Below are 26,149 nucleotides of genomic sequence, written 5' to 3'. Positions count from 1 at the left end.
TAATATCAGAAATTAATATGCAGTTTGTGGGTGACACTGATCAAAGAAGGGTCAGACGCATTCTCAGAGAAAGCGAGCCACTGCGACATGCTATTTCAACTTTAACGTGCCCTGCACCGCACTCAATGCTGTAACCTGCGAATAGTGTCCAACAGAGTAATAACTTTTGCTGAACTGGCACGATGCAGACTTGGCTAATTATCAAGTATTTGATGCTACACATTTAAATGACATGTTTTGCCCTTTCTTGTTTAAAGGACTATGGACAATGAATTGTGGACTGTAACATCAGGCACCACATACAGCTGTGTGACACAGCAATTGAATGCTAACACATTGAAAAATGGTTTTTAAATGCACTGTTGAGATGAATCTGAAAAAACCAAATGGTTTTACTCTTCCAACTGAATGGCTTTAACCAGAGATGTTTTGTTTTTTTGAAAAAAAAAAATATTCTACATTGCACGTAGGCAGGAGAATGATTTATGAACTGTTGGGGCAGCAGAATTATGCAAGCAGGAGTGTAATTAATTTTGAGATAAGATGGGTGCGCACATCAAAGTCACCTGTGCGTAGGTTAAGATTCTTAATTGAAGTAATGCTGCCAAGTGTGTGAGCTATAATTTGAAATGGTAATCTTTGAAACACTGGATACTTTTACAGCCAGCTTAAGGCAGGTAAATGAAACCATGACTGACTTGATGTTTGATTTTATGACACAGAGTGTGACACGGTTTTTTGTTAAACCAACCAGTTTCATGTTTTTGTGGGGACAGCTGTCTCCAGCACACTAATGCAAAGAGTCACCTTTTGATTGTAAACATTTGGAATAATTCTTTGGAAAAGCGCTGCAAATGAGTATCCACATGGAATTGCTAGAGTACTGGCCTGGCACATTGTCAGGCATCTTTTGTCACTGAATGGATACCATTTGTTTAATTTGTCTAATGTGATGAAACAGCCACTGCCGGATAGTAGTATGGTGTTTGTGGCTAAAGTTAATATTGTATATGGTAGATATCCCACTTGAAGAAGGGTATTCTCCAAGTCACAGAAGGTAGACACTGTGAACCTGTTAGATGTTCCAGTAGTAAGACAACATGTAAATTGTAGACTGGTAATGCACACCTTCATTATTACAGTGCTACACTTAGACATAGATTTATCATGAGGCAATGTTTCCTTAGTACTACCAAGCTGCTACAAATGGAGTCCATTTCTATGGCCCATCACTAGAGTGCGCGTAGCTAGGGAGCTAGATTCATTAATTGCAGGTGCTTTATATGCTTGTGACATAGAAACTGTGCACAATAAGCTAGCCACTATGGGTTCCGATGCCAGCTCTGCTATAGAACTTCTGGCCTAGTGGGGCCCATTGATATGCCCAGCACTGCTACAAGTATTGACAGCCAATTGAAGATGACAGAATTTTAGACATGAAGACATTTTTGTCTGCCATAGGGCAGGTCAACAAGACTGCTAAATACACACAATGCATTGTATGGCAAACATTGTTAAATCAGCAGGTGTTGGCTTTTTACTGGGTGGGGGCGACCATCCTCCACACACTGGCACGCAGAGCTACAGTTACCAGCATACATATGGATTGAATTGCTTGCTTTTTGATTGCATGAATAACACATGCCATGCTTTGATGTAAATTAGTAGAATTGTTTTTATTTAGACAACCTGGTGCCCATGGGTTCACCTTGTTCACGAAATTAGATGGTTTCTGGTTGGGTTCCACCTACCTGGGGGAAGTGTCTAGTCACACAGCCCATAGTCACGCTTGAATGCCCTGGGATCAGGGGGAGGGTAGGCCCTTAGGGTGAAAGGCTGCCAGGTTTTAGAATTGGTAACCATACATAAATGCAATAGTGCATTGTAGATTAGACTACACTGGATTGCCTTGACATTTTAACTGCATGCTGCTTTTTAACTGACAATCAGTTATACAAAATTGATTTAGGTATTTTTGTGTAGGCCATGTTTTGGCTAGAGTAAATGTCCATGTTCACTTGGTGTAGGTATTTTTTGTGTAGGCCAGGTTTTGGCAAGGGTATATGTCACTGTTCACTTTGTGTACATTTTTGTTTAGGTAGTGTTTTACCTTGCATGCCACGCTAACTAACCGCTATAAGATAGTTTGCTTAAACCTCTTGCAAAGCCCCAAGGTCTTTATCACTGCACTAAATACTATATTGATAGGTATTAGTCAGCATTTTGTCGCACACACGTTGAATAGGGGTGGAATGTAGTGATACACGAAATTGCAACCTTGCCAATCAGGGCTTTAGATGACAGCATTAGCCGCTGAAAGCCAATAGTGTATTCAAAGTATGTGCTAAAAATGCTGACAGTAGTCTGTTGTAGCACTTCCATTATGCAGTAGTGAGCTACAAGGAATATGCAGGCCTAGTATGAAATAGGTCAAATTAAGCATTGTTGATAGACAGGCAGGGAGGGCCCCTAGCTATGTAGCTAATAGGTTTTTGGAGTGTTTGGAACATCATGGCACCTATATAGCGCTTAGATAGCCAGTCTTAAGCGCTATAAACACTAAGCTATGAGTGCATGCCTTTTAGAGCTTGCAGATGGGGTTAATACATCGCTGCTTCCCTTAGAATATTCAGCCTCACTAACGGTAGCCCTGGCTCCAAGCTAATCTTCCTTTTCTCTGGGAAGGTACTGATAAGACATTCCTCAGCCAGCGCAGATGGGAACAAGGGAGGGGGTAGGAGCGAGCAGGGAGCATCTCAGAGAGAGCTGGGTTTTTTCCATGAGCCAGTTGCACAGGGAAAGTTCTGGAACTGTGCGTCATGGTGACTGACAGCAAGAGATTATAAAATATCCATGCACACATGGATCAGGGGGAGATCGCCTGTGGACTTGATTCGTGCAGAAACAGGTGCCCGGCATTGGCTCATACGGTGTCCTTCAGCATTGTCCTCTGAGCGGGGCTTGTTTACAGCTAGCTTATGAGGGCCCAAGGTCTCCCCAGTGCTGCTTAAAGGGACGTAAGACTGTGTTTCTCTATGTTTCTCTATATTTCTCTATGTTTCTCTATGTTTATCTAAGTTCCATGTTTCACTATATTTTGCATTGCTCTTTGTTTTATGCTTTGTAATATTCTCTAACTTGAATCCCAAATGTATATGAAATTCACTGCTTAGAATAAATATGCTAAAGCTTTGAGGGTGTCATTTGTCACTAGCATGAGATCACTGCTCAGCACAATAGAACCTGTATTTTGGGCTGAATTGGGTATTTTTGCTCTCAAAGGGCTGGCCCCGAGGAAGATTTTGCCCAATATCAAGACAGTGGCCACTTCCACTCTCCTCCCTGAAAGGCAGGTGGAGCTCCAGCAGCAGGCAACAGAGTCCATGTGCCGCTCACACAGGGAGGACATGTTGGCGTCCAACAGGGACCGACGGGCTGGACTGGAGACTCTGCGCACAGCTATACTTACAGAGTCACAGGCCCACAGGGATGCCCTGAGGTTAGAACACAGGTCCCTCAGAGATATTCTGGGTGCACTTGAGGTGTCCCAGAGTACAAGGTCAAAACAGCAGCTGGAGCAGCTAACACACACACTCTCAGCTGAGCTCCAGGCAACCCGTGAGGAGGTCCGGGCATCACGAGAGGCCTTGCAGGCAGAAATCCATGCTACCCGTGAGGTGCTGCATGGGGATCTCTGTACCATCATCCTGCAGAACCAAACTTTTCAGACCCGCATGCTTGCTGCCATGGAGGAGCATGCCAGGGCTTTGTGTGGTCTGCCTCCCATATCACGCACACCTTCTAATGTACCACCAGAGGGTGATGACAGCGACGGCAGTTCTCCCACTATCGGGTAGCCGTGCAGGCCATGAGCCCATGGAGGTTTTTTATTTATTTTTTTCTCAACATCCACACTCCTCCCTCCTGGGTCCTCCCACCCCCTGGTCGGCACATGGCCATTTTTGATTTATCTTTTTCATTTTTTTTACAATATTTTTTTTATTTTTCTTTTTGGTTTTTCATATTTCATTCCGATTTGCAAATTAGAATTAGAATTTCATTTTTTGATAATCATTTTTTCTTCTTTTTTCAATTTATTATTTTCATTTTCTTTTCATGTTTAATTTGATTTTTAAATTTTCTTTTTCTTTTTTCTTTTTTAATTTAATTTGTATTTTGATTATTGATTTTTGATTTGATTTATTTTGTTTACTTTTCATTTACTTTTTTTTCTTCTTTTTCATTTTATTTTTTTAATTTGCGTTTCCTTTTTTGTTAACTATTTTCTTTCAGATTGTAAATTCATGTTACAGTGTGTTGCTTTGTGTGGCTCCCGTAGGCATCCACTGTGTGTCCCAGCTGCGCACATGCAGGCTTGTCCTGTGTTTGGGTTTGAAACTTGGGTTCCTGACACACATGCCCCTCCTGCGTCCCCTTTTCATGGGCTCGCAAGGGTGTGACCAAGTGACAGTAACTTACACAGAGGCATTGGGCTCCCTTAAGTTGTGTGGGCAGTCTGTAGTCCAAACTGTGTATACATCCCTATTGGGGATTGGTGATTTCTCCACTGCATGGTTGATTTGTATATTGTATTCCATACAGGACTTTTTGCATATATGCATGTAGCTTCTTCATGTCTAATTGAGCTGGTCTCCATTGCAGATGCAGTTCATGTTGTATGCAGTACACTGCCACATTTGCCTACCAGCAACACACTGGAGTTGGAAGGGGTCATTTTTTACTGTCATACATTGCCACTGTTGGGTCCTGTACTAATGTTTTGTCTTGCTGGTATTTGTTCATGTGTGCTGTTTCATTTTCATTGGTGAGAGGAAATTGTCTGTGGCCTGTTTCCATTTGGGACGGTGCACTTTGTGACACTTGTGTCATGTGTTGTGCATTCATTTGGTTGCTTTCACATAGCATGCCATGCCATGGTGTGTTGGGTAGTTGAGATAGGGTTAGGGAGGGGTTGGGTGACATGCCACTGTTTGGGTGTACTATTTTGCAAGGGGGTAGTCCTTCATGCTGCATGAATGTGTGTCTTTTACTGACACAGCATAGGGTCTGTTCAAGTAGCTAGGGATGCACACAATGTAGCACTTCCAGGAAAACAATCTCAGGGTGGTATGGTTGTGGCAGTTGACTCCCTTTTGTCATCATCATCATCAATTGTCAGCTGGTATGTGCCAGGCCTGTGTGCACTCCGCAGGGGTGGGATTTTAGGTGAAGATATTTGCCACAAGCTGGGTACGGCCTGCCTCACCACGTGCCCTTTCCCCTCCCATGCGCAGCAGCCGTGCATGTGGTTGGGGATGTGAGGGCACCACCATTTCCACCGGCACACCCCGCCGGGTTGCAACATTGTGCAGAACACATGCTGCCACTATGATCCTGCACACTACTGGGTGCGCATATAGCAGCTGGCCACCAGAGCGGTCAAGGGAGCGAAAATGTGACTTGAGGACTCCAAATGTGCACTCCACTATGCCCAGGTTGCAATATGAGCTATGTTTTATCTTACCTCGGGTGGTGTGGTGGGGTTCCGTATTGTCGTCATCATGTAGGTGCTCAGAGGGTAGGCACTGTCAACTGGGGAGGTGATAATGGTTGTCATTAGTTGGGTTTTCCCATTTCTCAGTGTCTGACATGCATGCATGTGCAGAGGCATTTGTACTCACCAATGAGCCATGTGTTGCCATGCCTTCTAGCTCCCGGTTTAGGGGTGACATTCTGAATATAAAACTATCATGGCTGGACCCCGGATAGTTGGTATATACTGAGGTGATGATTCCCTTGGCATCACATACAACCTGCACGTTGATGGAATGCCAGTGCTTGCGGTTTCGATAGATGTGCTCAGTGGCCCTGGGAGGGTGTAGAGCTACATGGATGCAATCAATGGCACCTAACACTTTCGGGAAGTGTGTCACCCCGTAAAAGTCCTGGACCACGGCCTGCCTTTCTCAAGATGTTCTGGGAATGTATATGTGCCTGCGGACTGAGGGGCGCGCAGTCATGATTGCCAACACCTAGTGTAGGCAGCGTGACTGCGTGGCCTGTGAGACACCCCCAACTATGGCACTTGTCCGCTGAAATGACCCAGTAGCCAGGAAATGCAGTATATTGAGCAACTTTTCCAAGGAACTCAGTGCTTGGGAGCACAGGGTGGGCGATGTGAGGTCATCCTCCCAGCAACCAGTTGTAGGATTATTTGTGGTGGAAACCTGCACCTCTCATTTACCTGGTCATCAGGCATCCCAAAAAGGCTAGTCCTGGGTAAAAAAAAAATGCGTGGCCTGGCTATCCTCCTCCTACTGCAGCGTCCCACGACCACTGCTGCGAGGAACGGTATATTCATTGTAGCGTATGAGCTTGTTTGTTCTTTGTGTGCACTTTTATGTTGCACGGGGCCGCTTACGCCTGCTTCCTGCTGGCGAACGTGTTTCCGGATTAGCATGTCTTTTTTGGCGCACGGGTTTCCCCTGTTCGATTCCATGAATACGTGTTGTTAGAGCGTGTGTGGGCGTTGCGAGCATTTAGCTGCAGTACTTCCCCCGTAACGCCCACATTTTCACGCATTGTTCCCCATTCCATGTGTTCCGCCACTTGTTCCGCCCCCTTTTGTTGTGTGCACTACACGTTGTGTGCTTTCGCTGTGTGCATCGCGCACATCGTTTAGTGACTTGTGCGCCCGTGTGCGCCACCCACGGATTTGGCGCACACCCCGGGGAAAGGACGCGCAGCACATTCCATGAATCGACTAACGGCTGCGTGCGCGGCTTTAGAATGTGTGCGCTGTGATTTTCATGCTTGCGCTCCCCTTTTCAGCAAATATCAATTCCATGAATTACCCTGTCAATTGTTATTTTGCTGGTAAGACTACATAGGAGTCTGCATGTTCACTGTATACTAGCAAATTATGCATGAACATGCAGGCACCTAGTAAGTAAGACAACGCAGGGAAATGATGGAACTCTGTCCTATACAGACAAACAGTGGACAAAAATTACCATGGGGGGGTGGGGCAGGGAGGGTAAAGGGGACGGATCAAGAAAGACATCTGGTGGTACAAACAGACTCTGGCCGGTACAGCTCAAAGCACTGCCTGGCAGCACTGAGCAGTAAAGTTAGGCATATCTCCCTGCAATGTTCAAATCAGAACCCTTCACCTCGTAAAGGCAGTAAAGTTACAGAAATCATGCCAAGGGAACTTCAGCCCAGCGGCTGCTGCTCTTTTTCCAGAGCCCCAGGCTGCCGCTGCACTCGTCCCCTGCTCCGGTGGTGGCACATATATCCTCCACAGCGCAGGAGGGCTCGGCAGCCCTAGAGGCATCCAAGCGCGTGAGCCTGAGCAGAAAAACAAGCAAGCATGCGGCTGTGGTAAAAATGGGATCAGCATGGGGCTTAATGTCCAACCGGGTGAGTTCATTGCTGCTTGCGCGGATCAGGGGGAAGAAAGATGGCGCATAATCTGACTTAATGCTGGCAGCCGAATTTGGAAAAAACATCTACCCTGAAATTCCCTCGGTGTGCACGCCACAAATCATTTCTATTTGGGGGAGGAGGGATGGTGCGAGCCAGGGATAACACCAGCCAGGAAGACACACACAGATTTGCTGTTGCTGCAACCAAAATCAAAATAGGAAAAATAAACCCACCGGCACCTAAATATACCTGGCACTCTGAAGCTCTCACGAGAGGTATAAGCGCCTCATAACTACACAAACATCTGCCCGTGCCCGGCCTGGAGTTCTCCTTCCTCTGTGATTCTCTTCCAAAGCACGTATAGGCATCCTACGTGAAACGTCACCATGACTTTACAGAAATACGTGAAATACATAATGATGCCATAAAGGCATTTTAGAAAGTATCGGCAAACTTTTAAACAAACACGCAATGCTTTCGGGTCTCATAGGGATTTTAAATGTGTGATTAATAATGAAAGCAATATAAGGCCTCCCTTTAGCCTTCTCAGCCACACATTACAAAGAGGCAAATGAAATCCCCTCGCCGGGGAATGTCAAAACGCCCCCCCATGCAGGAGAATAAATAACTTAACTGTTACGTTGGAAATTCGTACCCAAATGCGTTTGCATAAAACACATATCCCATCTGCTGCGCATACATATCTCCATCTGCTGCACATAACAAATCCTCCAACTCCCCCTCCAACCAGAAGGATAACTAACTATATTTGCTGTACTGTTCACTGGTGTTCTGATGCTGATTGAGCCGGCCCTCGATGGCGCAGGGAGCCGTGTAACACTCGCAGGCCTGCGCGGGCCTCAAACAAGCAGCGCTGTAAATAACGACACGCTAGTGCGGTGCATAAACCGAGACTGCCATGGTACTGGTGATCCCTTTATTTAACTTCCCCGCCCCTATCACGTGACCCCGGCTCCCATTGTACACGTGAAATCACATTCCTCCCAAACTTAGAATGTTAAAACACCAGGGGGTATAAGAACCCCTGTGAACATAACTCGGTCACATATCGTCCTGAATTACTTCCCCTCGGCGGAGTTCAGCCTCGTTCTTCCTGCAGTATATTCCTTGCAGAACGTACCTGTGGAGACAGGATGATGGTTTTGGTCAGTCCCTCAAATGATAGCGGGGGTGAGCCTTCTCCGTCTCCTCTGCTCTAGGGGGGGTTTGGGATGGTTATGTCCATTTGGGGAGCTTGTTCACTTGCTGTCGGGGCAGGGCAATGTTCCTCTGTTTGCTCCACTATTTTGGGCTGTGTGGGCAGTTCATCATTTGTCCCTTGGAGATCTGACTGTTCCCTCCACATTGCACGCAGAAATCTGTATACGGCATCTAGCTATGGGTGTTTGTGTTCCTTTGTGATGCGTAGGACTTTATTCAGGGAGCCAATGAAGCGCTCTGCATCGCCACTGGTTTACAGCCAATAAGGTGTGATTTTCCTGTGTTTGATGCTCAGGTCTTTGAGGAATTGGCTTAGCTCTTGGCTGGTAAACGGCAGGCCACTGTCACTCTTTAGTTTTGCGCGAATACCATACACTGCAAACACTTTCTCAAGTGCAGTGATCACTGATTCTGCATTGGTATACCTCAAAGGCTCGACTTCTGGGTAGCGGCTAAACTCATCCACCAAGACTAAAAGATAACCTTCCTCCGCAATGGTGGAGAAGTCCATGCTAACCGACTCCCATCTTGTGTTGCTCAGTGGGGAATTGATTATTGGTTGTGGTGCTGCCAGCCTTCTTGCTGATGCTTCGACCAGGCTCATCACGCGTTGCTGCATGCGTGGCATCCACAGCCTGGATTTCAGGTATGATTGTGTTTTTAATATGCCTTGGTGTCCTCTGTGTGCTAGCTTCAGTGCCCTCTCGTCTAGCGTTGTTGGTAGGATTATGTGCCCTTTTAGCAGCACACCGTCACTAGAGATTCCCGAACAACGCTTGCAGTTTTTCCTGGGTGCTTGTGTCTGCTGTGCTACCGCTGCTAGGTAGTTCTTCCAGTCCCCTGTCTGGACTGCTTGCATGGTTTGTGTAAGGCACGCATCTGTCTTCATCTCTTCCGCTATCTCCTGAAGCATGAGTGCTTGCGGTCGTGCGCATGCGACCACATGGCACACATACTCGTCAGTTTCTGATGTGTGTTGTTCTTTGAGCTCAGTAGCAGGACGTGGATGGCGGGAGAGATAGTCTGCCGGGTTATCTGCTCCGGCTCTGTATTCCACTTCGATGTTGAAGGGCTGTAGCATCCACTTCTCTATGGGGCTTAGTGGTTTATGGTCGTAGAAGAAGACCTTCGCCGGCTTCCCTAGCAGGTATACCTTGAAGTGGCGGCAGCCCCAGAAGACCGCTAGTGCCTCTTTTTCGATGTGCACTTAATTCTGCTCAGTCTTGGTAAGCGGATGGCTAGTGAAAGCAATGGGGTGTAAGTTGCCATTCTTGTCCACCTGTGTGAGGACAGCCTCTAATACCATAGGGCTAGCATCCACTAAGAGTTCAGTTGCTCGCTCAACATTGAAGAATGCCACACTTGTGGAGTTGAACAGTGAGTCTTTAATTGGCTAAAAGGCTTGTTGGTGTTGAGTCGACCATTCCCACTTCTTATCCTTCTTAGTTAGCTCTCGCAGGAGGCTTGCGAGGGTGCCAAGATCAGGAATGAATTTTGCACAATATGTTGCCATGCCCATAAAGCTCCTCGCCTCTCTACCCGACATTGGGGCTTTAGTGTTCTTCACTTTTGCTGGGTCCGGTGATACTCCATCAGAGTTGAAGATATATCCAAAGAAACAGGGCTCTTCTTTGTAGAATTCACACTATCCGGCATTCAAAGTGAGCCCGGCTTCTTCCACAAGTTGTAGGTCTGCAGCGAGTCGCTAATGGTGTTCTTTGCTATTGGTCCCATAGACGATGATGTTGTTGCTTCGTGGTCCCTTCGAGGCCATTTAGGACTTTGCGGATTTCATTTTGGAACACTTCGGCTGCTGAAGATATGCCAAAGTTCAGGCGCTTATACCTTCTTAGGCCGAGATGGGAAGAGAACGTTGCAATGTTTCTCGATTCCTTTGCCAGCCGTAGCTGATGGTATCCTGATCTGAGGTTCAATTTGCTGACTATTTTGACCCCAGTCAGGTCAACGAGCAGCTCGTCGATGGTTGGTGTGATGTGTCGCTCTCTCCCAATCGGTGTGTTTGGTAGCCTCACTCGAGGCTAGACGTCGCTCGCCTGTTCTGACCTCTTACAACCTCGAACCCTTCCCTGGAGTCTACTCGACCAGAGACTGGCCCTTGTTTTCTTGGAAAGTGTGCTCTCCGCCTTGCTGTCAGCGCAGAGGCGCGTTGATTGATGCAGGCTCGTTGCTGCCTAGTTACTTCACTGGCAAGAGTCCGACAGGTAAGTATAATGAGTCTTTTAAACAGTTCTCTAACTTTGTTCCTTTCCTTCCTTAGACGATGGCTGGCGTCTGGGGATGGCGACGTGCTGCTGAGATGAGTAGCGCTAAAGGTGAGTGAGAGCGCGATGCGACCCTTTTCTATTTGTATTGAACTGAGTTCTTTTTCTGTGTCTTTTAGGTGCCGCGATGTTTCAGCGTGGATGCCGGTATTATGAAGAAAAAATGCGGTGAGTAAGCACGGTATGCGGCACCTCTAGGTGTTTCTACGCTAACCTGGAGAGTCTTTTCCCTCTTGCAAATGGATGAGAAGTTCCGGAGACAGAGTTCCCCCAGAGCGGCTGGGATTCAGGTAAGCGTTTGAAGCTCGTCCAGTCTTTAAAAATAAGCAAAGATTTGCTGAATGCTTAATAATGCCTTTTTTCTATTCTTTTCCCTTTTCCTTAGGAAGAGGCGTGCCGGGATGGGAATGACACCGCCGAATATGCCTGCAGAACAGAAGAAGCGTTGAATGATGGGCAGAAGCACTGCAAGGTAAGGCTGTTCCTAACAGTGTTCTTGTTCTTGCAGGAGCTGAGCGCAGAAGAAAGATGCAAGCCTACTGGAGACCGATCCGAACACAGTGAGTGTCACGCTGCAGGTACAGAAAACACAAAGCATGTTTCTCAGCCTGGGCGTGGCTTAAATAGTCTCTGGGTATCCCAGGTGTCTCTGGGCTGAACCACACCCAAAAGACTAGACTGCACATGCACTTCTGGGAACAGAAATTTGTGGGGGCATCCATCTTGTCCCCATCAATGCACTACAAGTCCAATACCCAATGTTATCCTATGGGAGTGACTGAGTCTGGTGCCACAAGCGCAAAGTCTGACTCCAAGTGGGCCTTTGGAGGGATGGAGAGGCCCTTGAGGGCCATGTAGGTGATTGTGGCAATGGCGCCAGGCTGACATCTTGGAGGGCTGGGGACATGAGGGGGTGGAATCATGACAGCACTCCCCCCAAGTCCCCTCTCAAGGTGGCTCTTCTATCTGGTCCTGGTTTGTTTGGATGGTTTTGATAAAATCGTCTAAGCAAGCAAGGTGCATGGATGTACTCACAAGGCTCCCATGTCCTGTCTTGTGGACCATACCCCTTCCAGTCTACTAAGTAGTATAATTTGGATCTGAAGTACTTTGAATCCAAGATGTCCTTGACTTCGAATTCTGACTTCGAATTCTGGCTCCCCAGCGACTACTACTGGCTGCGGTGGCGTTGCTACCCAGGTCCCAGGTTGAACAGGTTTAAGGAGAGACACGTGGAACACAGGATGAATCTTCATGTTTGACGGCAAAGACAGTCTGACCGCCACAGGATTTTTCACGGAGGTGACGGTGAATGGATCCAGGTATCTTGGACGGAAAGTTTGGGTTCCTTAAATGGACACGTGTTTAGAGCCAGCCAGACTTTGTCTCCCACTTGGTATTTGGGGGCCTTTGCTCGGTGTTGATCAGCAAACTTCTTTTGGCGATTCTTAGCTTGAAGTAGGTGTTCAACTGCCCTTTTAACATTTTGAGAAATGGTCGTGTGCAAGGTTTTGACTGCTGGCATTTCCAGGGTTGTAGGAACGTCCGACTCAGAAGTACGTGGGTACCTGCCATACATGGTATAAAAGGGGGTCTGCCCAGTGCTAGTGTGTAGGGAATTATTATAAGCATATTCAGCTATCCATAATAGGTTGAACCAGCTTCCTTCAGATTGGTGTAACATGCAACGCAGATACTGCTCGAGCGTCTGATTTGTCCTCTCAGTTTGACCATCCGTTTGGGGATGGTGACTGGTGGATAGCCGGATGTCGATCTGGGCTATAGAGCAGCATTTTCTCCAGAAGTTAGATACGAATTGAGTACCTAGGTCTGAGACTAAAACTGAAGGAAACCCATGGAGCCGTACAATTCCTTCATGAAATACCTTTGCCAGAGTGGAAGCATTTGGGAGCCCCTTAAGAGGAATGAAATGTGCCATTTTTGAAACTAGGTCCACAACCACAAGAATAGTGTTAAACCCTTGACTGGGTGGTAAGTCAGTAATAAAATCGAGGGACAACGTTTGCCAGGGTGCTGGTGGGATTTTCAATGGTTGTAATAGCCCAGACGGTTTCTGCTTGGATGACTTCTTTTGAGCACACACTCCACAAGATAGGATGAATTGGATAATTTCTTTACGCCATGTGGGCCACCAATTATTTCGTTTTACCTTGGCTAGGGTTTTAGCGATTCCGGGGTGGCCCTCGATCAAGGAATCATGATAACCGGACAGGACTTGTTCTCGTAGTTCTTGGTTTGGTAAGAATAAACGATTCCTGAAGAAGGGCAACTGATCTTTTATCATGTAATGTTCTCCTTGTGCACTTCACGCTTGCAATTGCTCTGGAATCAATAGGTTTTGGATTTCTTGATGTAATTCTTTCCGAGTTATGGTTGCTCTGATTCCTAGGAGCTTGTCACTCGGGATGATTGCTATTGGGTCAGGGGTCTGATACCCTTGCTCTTCCACCCCCATATGGGAAAGGGCATCAGCCTTCCCGTTTTTCACCCCTGGTCGAAATGTAATCACGTAGTCATATTCGGCAAAATAAAGAGCCCAATGTAGTTGTCGTGAGGATTGGGCCTTTGCCGTTTTTAGGTACTGGAGTTTCCGGTGGTCAGTTATTACGGTGATTGTGTGTCTGGCGCCCAAGAGGTAGTGCTGTCATGCCTTAAAGGCTGACTTAGTGGCCAGGAGTTCTTTGTCTGTGATAGCGTAATTGAGTTCAGTGGGTGTGAATTTACGTGACCAGAAGGCAACAGGGTGTAACTGGCCCGTTTTGGGGTCCTTTTGTGAGAGGACGGCTCCCATAGCCATGCTTGAGGCATCCGTTTCCACCGGGTATGGGAGATCAGGGCGAGGGTGGCATAAGATTGGGCAGATGTGAATCTTGCTTTGAGTTCCTTGAAAGCTTCCTCGGCTTCTGTTGTCCACTGGAACTTTTTGTTGCTTTTCCTTAGCAATGACGTGATGGGATGCACGATTTGCAAAAATCCTGGGATGAAACGGCGGTAGAAGTTTGCAAAACCCAGCATACTTTGAACCCCCTTGAATGAATTTGGGGATGGCCAGTTCAGGATAGCATCTACCTTGTGTACATCCATTCGGATTCCATTCGGGCTGAGAATAAAGCCCAGGAATTTCACCTCAGAGACGTGGAATGAGCACTTTTCGAGCTTGGCATGGAGCTGGTGTTGACAGAGTTTCTCCAATACGGATCGGACGTGTTTAACATGGTCCTGCTTTGATGCGGAATATACTAGAATATGTACACTAGAGCACAGACATCAATCAATTCCCGTAGGACATCATTCATGAAGTATTGAAATGTTGGAGGCGCGTTGCAAAGGCCAAAGGGCATTACTTGATATTCGTACAAACTGTATTTGGTGCGAAAAGCGGTTTCCCATTTGTCCCCCTGTTTTACACGAACAAGGTGATATGCCCCCCTCAGGTCTAGTTTTGTGTAGATTTGGGCATTTTTGACTTGATCAAGCAATTCAGGGATCAGTGGCAGAGGGTAGCGGTTCTTTACGGTAACCTGGTTCAGTGCGCGATAGTTGATGCATGTTCTCAAGTCCCCCTCCTTTTTCGGTACGAAGAATAGACGACTGGCTGCTGGAGACTTTGGGGAACGGATGAACCCGTTGGCCAGGTATTGGTCAAGATAGGCCTTCAGGTGCTTGTTTTCTGGTTCCATGAGTGCGTAAATTCGCCCACAAGGGATTTGTGCGCCGGGTATCGGGTCGATTTGGCAATCGTATGGTCTGTGCGGTGGCAGGGTATTATCGTGTTCTTTCTGAAAGACATCTTGAAAGTCCTGGTATTCACTTGGTAGGGTGCCGATTGCCACAGTCGCAAGTGTGGAGGTTCTGGTGTCTATTGGTTGTTTCTCTTGGCGATAACATGTGTGGGCGCAAGTCTCGGGAAAGGCCAATTCTTTTGCTCGCCAATCGATTCTAAGATTGTGAGCTACTAACCATGGCATTCCCAAAATCAACCGGAACTGTGGTGCCTTAATGAGGTCGAAAACGATAGATTCTTGGTGTCCATCCTGGCACAGAAGGGTTAAAGCTGCAATGCATTGGGATACTGGACCACAAGCTATTTCCGTGCCATCGACAGTGGTAACAGTGTCTGTGGTTGATTTAGGGCGTAACGGAAGCCCCATCTTTGCCGCAAGATCCTGGTCGATGTAATTCCCAACGGCTCCACTGTCAATGTACGCTCTTACTGCGTACATCCGAGATGGTTGTTGGTGATTGATCAAGACCACAAAAATGGGAGGTCTGTAGTTCACTTTCTTCGCTCGACAAGTGGACCTCTACACTTGCTGGGCTGGGGAGTTTTCCGATTCCTTGATGGTACCTTCCTTGTCCGTGGCCCCTAACGTCCTCCTCGGTGGCTTCATAGGGCACTCTTTAAGGAAATTACCTGACCTTCCACAGTACAGACATAACTGCTGCTGTCTCCTTTTATCCCTTTCCGCTTTAGTCAAGGGGGATCTGACCCCCCCGATTTGCATTGGTTCTCGTGAACCTTCCGTTGTGCAGGAAATATTGTCCTTTGAACGCACATGCATAGGGCGAGGGTCTGGTCTGGTTCGATCTGCTCTTCGGTCCTGCAACCTATGATCCAGTTGAACAACAAGGTCAATGAATTCTGAGCAGTCTTTCGGGGGGTTCACTACTTGTGCAAGAACATCCTTGAGCTCCCCCCACAACCTCCGATGAAATAACGTGGTTCTCTTCTCCACTGGCCCTTCTGCTTCAACTACGAGTCTATTGAACGTGGCTATGTAAGTTAATAAGTCTTGATTCCCTTGGCGTAGGGACAGAAGTTTGCTGTTTAATGCCTGCCCATGAGTACGACGGGCGAACAGCTTTTCCATCTCCTGCTGAAAGCCCCTGAAGTCATACAGCAAAGGATCGTCTTGGGCCACAAAGGGTACAGACCAGTCCGCAGCGCTACCACTCAGGTAGGATAGCACAAAAGCGACCCGTGATTGGTCATTCGGGAAGGCCCCTGGTCTATAAAGGAAGTGCAGACGGCACTGGTTCATGAACGTTGCAAACCTCTTGGGATCCCCCGTTAATTGTTTGGGCGGGGCCAAGGGAACTGCCCCAGGAAGGGTTATCTGAACGGGATTGGCTGATGGTGCTGGCATCGAGGGCACGCTTCCCGGAAATGGTGCATGCCCTGCTTGTGACTGGAGAAGTTGCCGGCTTAAATCATCAGTGCGTTCTTTGGCTACTATCAGCTCTCTCCTCAGGGTGTTGGTCTCCTGCCTGGCTGCATGTACTCTGGAACGTAGCTCCCCCACATGTGGGCTAACTGGTCGGTTTCTGACGTTTCCAAGACGCCCAGGTGGATTTTGATGTGAGGCTTTGTGTTCTGTAACGCTCACCTGGTATCCACGGGGACGTCACTCAGCCTGTTCTGACCTTTTACGACCTCGAACCCTTCCCTGGAGTCTACTCGACTGGAGACTGGGCCTTGTTTTCTTGGAAAGTGTGCTCTCCGTCCTGCTTTCAGCGCAGGGGCGCGTTGATTGATGCGGGCTCACTGCTGCCTAGTTACTTCACTGGCAAGAGTCCGACAGGTAAGGATAATGAGTCTTTTAAACAGTTCTCTAACTTCATTCCTTTCCTTCCTTAGATGATGGCCGGCGTCTGGGGATTGCGACATGCTGCTGAGATGAGTAGCGCTGAAGGTGAGTGAGAACGCGATGCGCGATGCGACCCTTTTGTATTTGTATTGAAATTAGTTATTTTTCTGTGTCTTTTAGGTGCTGCAACGTTTTCAGCGTGGATGCCGGTTATGAAGAAATGCGGTGAGGAAGCGCGGTATGCAGAGCCTCTAGATGTTTCCACGCTAACCTGGAGTGTCTTTTCCCTCTTGCAGATGGATGTGAGGTTCCGGAGACAGAGTTCCCCCAGAGTGGCTGGGATTCAGGTAAGCGTTTGAAGCTCGTACAGTCTTTAAAAATAAGCGTATTTGCTGAATGCTTACTAATGCCTTTTTTCCTGTTCTTTTCCCTTTTCCTTAGGAAGCGGCGTGCCGGGATGGGAATGACACCGCGAAGATGCCTGTAGAACAGAAGAAGCGATGAATGATGGGCAGAAGCGCTGCAAGGTAAGGCTGTTCCTAACGGTGTTCTTGTTCTTGCAGGAGCTGAGCACAGAAGAAAGATGCAGGCCTACTGGAGACCGATCCGAACATGCTGAGTGTCACGCTGCAGGTGTAGAAAACACAAAGCATGTTTCTCAGCCTGGACGTGGCTTAAATAGTCTCTGGATATCCCAGGTGTCTCTGGGCTGAACCACAGCCAAAAGACTAGACTGCACATGCACTTCTGGGAACAGAAATATGTGGGGGCATCCATCTTGTCCCCATCAATGCACTACAAGTCCAATCCCCAATGTTATCCTATGGGAGTGAGTGAGTCTGGTGCCACAAGTGCCAAGTCTGACTCCAAGTGGGTCTTTGGAGGGATGGAGAGGCCCTTGAGGGCCATGTAGGTGATTGTGGCCTGGCTCCGGCCTGACATCTTGGAGGGCTGGGGACATGAGGGGCAGGAATCATGAAAGCTATCTTGGTTGTTGTGCCACCACCATGGGCGACACCCACTGGGTCGTCCCTGATGTCTTCTCAACGATGCCTTTTCCACCACCTCCCTCACATGAAAAGGGACCTGGCTATCTCGTACCACTTTCGGCTCTATGGTTGGATCTATATGCAGCTTGATGGTCCTGCCTCGAAGGAATCCAATGCCTTGGAATACTCAGTGGTGCTTTTTGGGAAGGGGGTTGATTGCTGTTGGTTGGATGCTGAAAGCAAACTGGATCAAATGCTGCTTCTCTGCTGTTCGACAGCTGAGTAGCGTCTATAAGCCTGCATGTACATGCAGATTCTCGTTCGGCAAGAAGTGTTGTTGTAGGAGAGGTTCGACCGGAGTGACCCTTCCACCGGCAGCGGTTTCTTTCAGCCATACGCAAACAGCTGCACTCTTCTCTCTTGAAGCGCCCGTCTGGTGTCAGGTATGTTGAACGCGTGTGTGAGCATTACGTTGACAGTTGCCCCCTTGTCGATGACTACTTTCATGGGGTTACCATCAGCTATGATTGTGCAAGAGTGTTGTTTTCTTTGCTTCCCGGCTTTCCCGTGTTTTCCTGGTCTCTTCCGCCTCTCTTCCCCGTGCCTGTCTGGAGAGACACTTTCTTCGCTTTTGCTGCTGCTGGGTGATCTTTGCGAGCTGTCAACTGCCCTTGCTCTCCCTTTCCCCCTTGATTGGCAGGAAGGCTCTTGTTGAGTGTAACTCCTTCAGCGATCCTGTGGTTGTTGGGCTATTTCCCCATGAGATAGCGGGGTGCAGGCATCGAGCCGTGAAATGGTTTAAACACTGCATTTTCGGCACATTACTCCCCATGCGGGGCATGGTTCCCCTCAGTGCCATGGGCTGACACACCATTTGCACATGTCGTTTCGCCCCTGCGGTCAGGTTGGTGTGGAGTAGTTTGAGCCTTTACCTTCTTGTTTTCAGGTGGCTTTCCACCTCTTGATGGCTGCAATTTCTTCATTTTTCTGGGTGTTGTCTAGTCGTAGGAGTTGGATTTCAGCCTCTATCACTGCCACTTGGTCGTCCGTGCGTTCTCAGAGTCGTCCCATCTCGAGGATGCGTGACAGTGAGATGTGCTTCTCAGACGATATGGCTCTCCTCAGCTTCTCAGACGACAGTCCATTTATGACTTGGAGGCGGATTGCAAATTCTTTGTTGGGAAATTCATATCCGATGACCAGGTCTCTCAGTCCTGCATGGAAATTGTCCATAGTTTCGTTTTCGCGCTCTATGACCATGGTCAAGGTTGAGGACTGGTTTAAACTTGTTGGTCAGTTCAGTTTTGGCTGTAGTGTAGGCGTCGGCAGCGCCGTTGTTGGGGAGCGTATTGAACAGGTGCAGTGTTGCAGCCCCAATGTTGAGTAGGAGGAGTGTGTGCTTTTTCCTGTCCTCAGTGACTTCCCTTGCTTCTAGGTGCAGTTCGAACTGGTGTATCCATATGCCCCAGCGAAGAGTGGCTCCCGTAGTGTAGGGGGTCAAAGGGCCCCATGAGGCTGGTCTGTGATGGGTCTTGTCTCTCCGGGCTGAACAGGTTGCTTCTCCTGTCAGCTGGGCTGGTTCCTGCCCTTGCAGGGCTTGCATTAGGGTTCGACCTGACAGCCTATGGTGCTGCGCACGCTCCTCGTGTATTCCTTGCTCCTTTTTCAGAAATGTGCTTGCCACTGTGGGCCTAGCTTGCTTGGCTTGTCCTGGTTTGGGCCCGGGTAAGGCCTCACTGCCACAGCCATGTGTCGTGTGTTTGCACTCTGCTTCAGAAGATTTAATGTCTCTGTAGATAGGGAGCATAGGTTGGGCCTTAAATGGGCGTTACCCCTTATCTGCAGCATGGTTTATCCTGCTTCAGAGGATTATGAATGTCTCTGTGGTGACGGAGTATGGCCTGGGCCTTAAGTGGGTGTTTTTCTTTTATTTTCGTAGTTTTGCATGCTGGCGGGCACGTTATCGTTGCTGGAGTGTTGTGGGCGTTTCAACGCTTACCGGAGTGTGGAGCCAGTAAGTTGGAGCGTTGCAGGTGGAGCGTTGGGACGCCTGACGTTCAGTTGTGAGCTCTGGTACAGCCGCGTAGTATGGAACACGCATGGTAGCGGAGCGCTTGTGTTCCCTGTGGCTTTTTTGGGGCTGCAGTAGCTTTTATCAAACAGACACACGTGGTGCATATCAGCCTCGTCACCAGTGTTCTGATGCTGATTGCGTCGGCGCGGGGGGCCGGGTAACACTTGCGGGCCCACGTGGGCCTCATACATGCAGCGCTGTAAATAACAACACGACGGTGCGGTGCATAAACCAGGACTGACGTAGTTCCGGTGTTCCCTTTATTTAACTTCCCCGCCCATATCACATGACCCCAGTCACCCGTTGTACCTGTAACATCACAACTGGTACAGTGGAAGTCCTATTGGGAAGGGAGGAACGTGCTGGGCCCAGCCCCACAAAACACATCTCACCGAGCAAATCGCCCTTCTGCATGAGAAAACCCAAAAAAGAACTGAATGCACCTGTACTTTAAGTAAATCTCACCCGATGCACATTACAAAACCCCCAAATACAAAGAAATACCCCCTCCCCAATATTGACTCACCCGGGACGCACATTACAAACCCCCAAAATACAGAAATACCCCCTCCCTCATATTGCCTCACCCGTGACACACATTACAAACTACACAGAAATACCCTCTTCCCAATATTGTCTCACCCCTGTGATGCACATTACAAATCCCCAAAATACACAAATACTCCACGCCCCAATATTGCCTCACCCTGGTTGCAAATTACACCCCCCCCAAAATGCACAGAAATACCCCCTTCCCAATACTGCCTCACCCCTGTGATGCACATTATAAACCCCCAAAATACACAGAAATATCCCCCACCCCAATATTGTCTCACCCCTAATGCACATTACAAACCCTCCAAATACACAGAAATATCCACTTCCCAATTTTGCCATTCTGCATTAAAGTAACAATCAAGAACATGAGATAACTTTAAGACTTCCCGTAAACCAAATTCAAGCACCAAATAACAATCAACTATACAAAATGCCTTCCCGCTCCATCCAGATCGTCAAACGAACGCCTTCGCCATTTGCCTTCCCGGCGTTCTCGCTCGTGCAAAAAAGATGACGAGGAGAACTGTGAAACCCACGTGACGCAGAGCAGCCCACGTCAGCCCATGTGATGCAGAGCAGTCCACGTGATGACGTAGTGGCGGAGAGTTGCTAGGGTCCGTTTCTCGGATGAGAACTAGGCATTAGTTTTACCCTTTACTAGAACGCTCATGTCCTGATTCGAGGCAGTATCCGGTGAGTGCATGCGTTCCAGCTCTTGTAGTGAATTTTATATACATTTCTTTTAGCGTCCGTTAACTTAGACGTTCTCACCCTTTTGTTATATTGTTAAGAGGAGCTCTTTTTTGCAACCTCTGGAAATGCACGTTGAAGCTGTAATTCGTTGTATTGTACTTATCAGATGTTGAAATCAAACATTGTAAGTACGTGACTTTCTATCTGGTTTTGAAATGACACAGGGCAGCCTGTTAGACACAGTAGCTGCTCCGAACTCTTTGGAAGGCTCGCAGATGCCGTAACTGCAGTGGCGTCCCCAGGAATCAAATTTAGGAGGGCCACAGAGGGGACCAAAGACAAAAGTAGGGGGGGGTACAGACAAAAGAGGGTAGTGCACCTATGAAAGGTAATGTGTGACGTCACAAGCACTCCTGCAGTAAGGCTTTTTTGCACACCAACTACCCGCACCCGACTGCACCTCCCCTCCCATCAGAATGCAGGCACAGAACCATTCAGTGACCAAATGGGCCATCATTAGAAGTTCCATGCACTACCTTCTGATTGGAGGTGCTGGTCTTAGCTGCAGAGGGGGCTGAACTGTTTTAATTGTTGTTTTTATGAGTCAAGCCGAGTGCTTATGAAGGCTTATGATAGCCTCCGTACACTATTTCTGTATAGTGGTACACATCCTGTTATTGAGCTCCTGTGTTGCGTTGACAGTGCAGAGAGCAGCCGAGCTCAGGGGGCACGATTTCAGAGGATCGGCATGGGTCCCCCCAGCGATGCCATTGCTGTGCAGCTATTACACAGACCCTGCTCTGGTGTAAGTGACTACATATATAATAATCGGGCCAGTTTCTTGACCTGTGCAAAGTGGGCAGCTGCTGGGGGTGCGATTGCCCCGGTCCCCGGAGGGTGACATTTCCCTGGGTGTGGGGTGCGATTGCCATGAGGAGAGTAGGCAGTGCCCCCAAAACCTCTCCCACCTCCCCCACCCCCAGCCGACCTCGCTGTCTCTGTGCCAGAGTCTCTACAGATTGCTCTGTGGTTTCTTCACAGGCTTGGGGGCAGATTGCATGTCCTTCCCCTTGATTTTGGACATACTGCATAGGCAGGTCTGATGGGGGGAGCCCTGCCCCCTCCTCTTCTCCCTGATATTGTTTTGCATCCTTCGGACCTCTTCTGGAAATGTTTTCAGGGCGTAGCAACCAGGGATGTTATTACCCCAAAATGCCAGGGGTAGCGAATCACACAACCTCTGACATCACACAGAGGCGATGGAATGTGACCTTTCACCCATTGACAAAAGCCACTCTTCTGTCTCTCATCCCTGACTGCTATCCAAAAATGGTGTGCTGCCAATGATCTCTGCCTTAATGCTGTGAGACTGAGATTCGCCTCATCGGCACACCTGCTCATTCCTTTCCTGTCACTCTCTGGCTGGCGCTCTTAGCCCTCTTCCCGCTCCCACCTGCGAGGCTAAAAACCTTGGTGTCATCTTCGACTCCACACTTTCCTTCTCTCCTCACATCTCTGATGTCTCACTACCAGCTGCACCTCCTCACAGGTATTCTTCCTTTTCTCTCCTTCCCCCAGAAGCTCACTGTCTCCAGAGCTCTGGTTCTCTCTAGGCTGGACTACTGCAACAGCCTCTTTCTAAATCTGCCTGCTTCTACTCACTGCCCTCTATAACTCATCCAGAGCAGGACTACAAGACTTGTTCTTGTCCTCAAGCCCAGGGGGATCGTATCTCTCCAGGACTGAAATCTCTTCACTGGCTCCCAGTGCCTACTAGGATTAAGTTCAAAAGCCTCTGTATTGTCCACAAGGCCTTCTGGGGCCTCCATGCCTTCAACTCTCTATTTCTAAATATCTTCCTCCTCGAGCTCTTCACTCATCCGCCTCCAACTCCCTCAGGGTCAGTCGCTTCTCCAAGCACCGAGTTGGTGGTAGATCTCTTTCCTGAGCTGGGGCTTCCCTCTGGAGCTGCCTCCCTGAAAGTTGAGGAAAACTCTCTCCGGAAGCACCTCAAAACCTTCCTCTTTGCTTCTGCTTTCTCTCCTCCTCTCCCCTGCTGAATTCCTGGCTGAACTGTACTGGTTACCTGACCACCCTCTGATCTCAGGCCCGGGTCCCTTCCCACCAATTACACTCCTGCAGCGCCTCCCTGGCAACCCCCGCCCTTGGGGACTGATTTTTTTTGTATCCCTACAGTCCCCCACCAGCACTTGACACCTGATGTCTGCACTTACCCTTGCCACCAGCTGGCCCTACTTCTCATTTTGTTTAATTTATTTATTTTTTCCCATGTACTGCACTGTCAAGCCCCCCTCCCACTCTGAACTTTTCCTCTTCCCCCTTCCCCTGCACTTGCGCGATCTGAATGACACTTGGCCTAGTAGCATCATTCTATGTCTCCCCTCTTTTCCCCCTCCCTTGCTGCGTCACGTCTAGAAATACTTGTGTATAGGCATGTTATAAATGCCTTATCATATCCTTATCATATATCAAAACACGAAGTGGCATCACATAGCATTGTTCATAAGTACACTACGAAAAATATAGTTAGTAGACCACTATAACGTGATATACATTTCATGCCAGAATGGATCACCATATGTATCGTTAATATCAGTGTACATAGGCCCATATTTCCAAATTACTGTGAATGCAAGCAGATGCCCAAGGCCCAATGATAATGATATGTTATTATATAGCATTTACACTTAAGCGCTTTATATAGAACATAAATGCATACAATATCACCCACTCTGTGTTGGCACTCATTAATCGAACTCAGAAGAATTAAAGGCTAAGAAGTTGAGGTGTTTAAGAGCAGACTAAATCAGTGACTCACCCCCTTAAGTGTGCCTAAAATAAACTTTTAATTAGTCTAGCAATTATTGGATAGAATTCCAGAAAGACAAATTATTTGTTATTCATATTCTTTCTTATATAGGATCACTGCTCAAAGTGTTACACTTTCGGAACCCTCTGTGTTTTTTATTTTTTATTTTTTTTTAGAGGCCTGAACAAGAAAGCTAGCCCTCCACAAATAAAGAGCCACGTGGTGCTGGCCACATCCCATGAGCCTTTTTAGGGGTGGCCATGGAAACCACAGGGGTAGCAAAGGAGACTTCAGGGTAGGTAGGAACCTCCTCGCTGTGCTTCTTTGTGGGTCCGCCCTTGACTGTGGAGGGGGGTTGGAAATCCCTTCTAACTGTGCGCAGTTGAGCCACTGTTTGTCCTCCTTCTTGGATTTCAAATGACCCTCCTCCTGGCCTTGGGGCCATGATCACTCTGCCCTGAGCCCGACCAGATGGCCTCTCCCTTATTCTTCCTTGCCCACAACGGATGTAGATGGACTCTTTAGCCCCTCTTCGGCCTCAGGATTGGCCTGTCTCCTATGTGTGGTACGCCTCTTGTCTCCCTTGCTGTACTTCTGGGTGGGGGTGTGCTGCCCGAGGCACTATATTCAGTTCCAAAATTTACCTCCAATGGGCCTCCAGCCGCCCCGGCTATAACACCACTAGACCTCCCCTGGTATTCTCTGCAAAGTTCTGGCTTCAAAGCTTGGGCAGGGGCCCTCCCGCCATGCTCCCCCACTCCTCAATGTTACTCTGCTCAAGCTGGTGATCCACTGCCTGGACTCGCCAGCCTCTGCCTGCTTGCAGACTTTCCTTTTGCCAGGGCGCATGCTAACCTTTGATGGTTCACACCCAAAGAGGGGGTTTAAAGGGGAGTTGAGCCCCTCAGGGTCGCCGCCTTCCTGCCTCTTCGCTGTGCAGCCCCTCCCGGGCCTCTTGGATGATTCAGATGCTCTTCTCCGCTGCGCCGCTCTAAGCAGTGGGCAATGGGTATGGCTCCTCCGGATCCTCCTAATCTCTCAGATGAGATGCTGGTTCGCTTGGGCGGGTGGAACTTCGGTCCAGCCTAGATCTTCCCGCTGGTGCTAGCCAGCAGGGGAGGTCCTGCTCCACAAATCCAGCCCTGGTGGGCCTCCCAATATCCCAGGCAGCTCCTTCCTGACGGGCTCCTCCGGCGTTGGACATCGGCTGCATTCCGCCACCCCGCCTCACAGCAGCACTGGATCCTCGGACACCCTGGGTCTCCCAGAGTGGTGGTTCTTACTCGCGGTCTACAAGCGTGCTTCTTGGCTTGGCCTGCACTGGCCGCAGGCGGAGTGCCCCCGCACCGCAGAGACGAATGCCGCACATCCGCCTCTGCCGAATCTCCCAATGTTCGTGGCTGTTGCACTCCACCACGGCAGCCTACATTGATAAATCCTCCCCTGGGGAAGGCCCTTTTAATCTATCTTTATTGTCTTTGGCCCGGGGGTAGAGCTCCACAATCACTCTGAGTTTCTAAAATGGCCGCTGAGGGAAGAGCAATCACTTTTTAATGGGTATCCATCATAGATGCTAGTCCAAAATGCAGTATTTTTTTTTTTCTCGTTTTTTTAGTAAGGATATGTGCTTTCATGTGACTGCACTGGCATTTTGGGGCACCCAGACTAGCCATTCTTTGCTGTGTCATGACATTTTTTTTATTTTTTTTTTTTATTTTTTTTTTTACTGGGATTCTATGACAAAGCAAGCGTGATGAGTATTATGTGTCTAGACTGGCATTTAGGGCAGCCAATCAAGCCATTTCTTACTGTATTGTGGATTTTATCAATGGGTATCAAGGGTAAAGCAAACATGATAAGCATTATTACGCATCTAGACTCGCCTGCATTGTGCAGCCAGTTTGGACATATTTTCTTTTTTGTGACAATTAAGAGCAAAACAACTGCATTGTGCAGCCAGTTTCGACATATTTTCTTTTTTGTGACAATTAAGAGCAAAGCCAACAGGAGTGTGAGGCAGAGCCATGATTGGCATATTTTCTTACAGTATCATTACTGGCATTATGTTATGTTCAGTTGATTTGTACCGCACCACTACCAGCCATGGGTGTTCTCCAGGCGCTCGCATGGATCTGTAAAAAAAAAAATGTGATGGGGTGGGGGGGGGTTAGTGGGGAAAAGGGTGAGAGGATAGGTTCAGAACCAGGAGGAACTGGTGTCTGAATGGTTTGCATGTGGTCACTTGTGAGCGGCCTCGCGCACTGTAACCATATGGGTGAGATTCCATGCCTCGGGGGTGTGGAAGTGTTTTGTGTTGGTGTTGGTGTTTGTGGTTATGACGTGTTGGTCGTGTGCACTGGTTAGGTAGTGTCCATAAGGGATTCAGAGTTACAGGTGGTCGTAGCTGTAGGGTTTTCTGGAATCTTGGTGTATTGTTGCATTTTAGATGGTATTGGGCTATGTGG

At 48.3% G+C, this 26,149-nt stretch overlaps 1 protein-coding gene and 1 long non-coding RNA gene across 3 annotated transcripts in view; one reads left to right on the top strand and one right to left on the bottom strand.

Moving 5' to 3' along the window:
• The window catches only part of LOC138582017 (uncharacterized), a 179,878-nt gene extending 159,220 nt beyond the window's left edge, over positions 1 to 20,658 (bottom strand). Inside the window, exon 1 of the long non-coding RNA XR_011304929.1 lies at positions 20,589 to 20,658. This is a non-coding gene — a long non-coding RNA (uncharacterized lncRNA). The remainder of the gene's footprint in view (positions 1 to 20,588) is intronic.
• Positions 20,659 to 20,756: 98 nt separating this feature from the next.
• MIURF (mitochondrial elongation factor 1 upstream open reading frame) overlaps positions 20,757 to 26,149 on the top strand; it is a 48,044-nt gene continuing 42,651 nt past the window's right edge. Inside the window, exon 1 of one of the 2 annotated variants that reach the window (XM_069652944.1) lies at positions 20,757 to 20,854. The gene's annotated coding sequence lies outside the window, so the exon portion shown is untranslated. The remainder of the gene's footprint in view (positions 20,855 to 26,149) is intronic. The other variant, XM_069652943.1, reaches the window with a different exon arrangement.

The sequence above is a fragment of the Ambystoma mexicanum genome, chromosome 3q (assembly GCF_040938575.1).
Source record: "Ambystoma mexicanum isolate Mex_15411 chromosome 3q, UKY_AmexF1_1, whole genome shotgun sequence".
NCBI lineage: Eukaryota > Metazoa > Chordata > Amphibia > Caudata > Ambystomatidae > Ambystoma > Ambystoma mexicanum.
The sequence above is the reverse complement of the archived record's forward strand: the minus strand, read 5'-3'. Positions and strand labels throughout refer to the sequence as shown.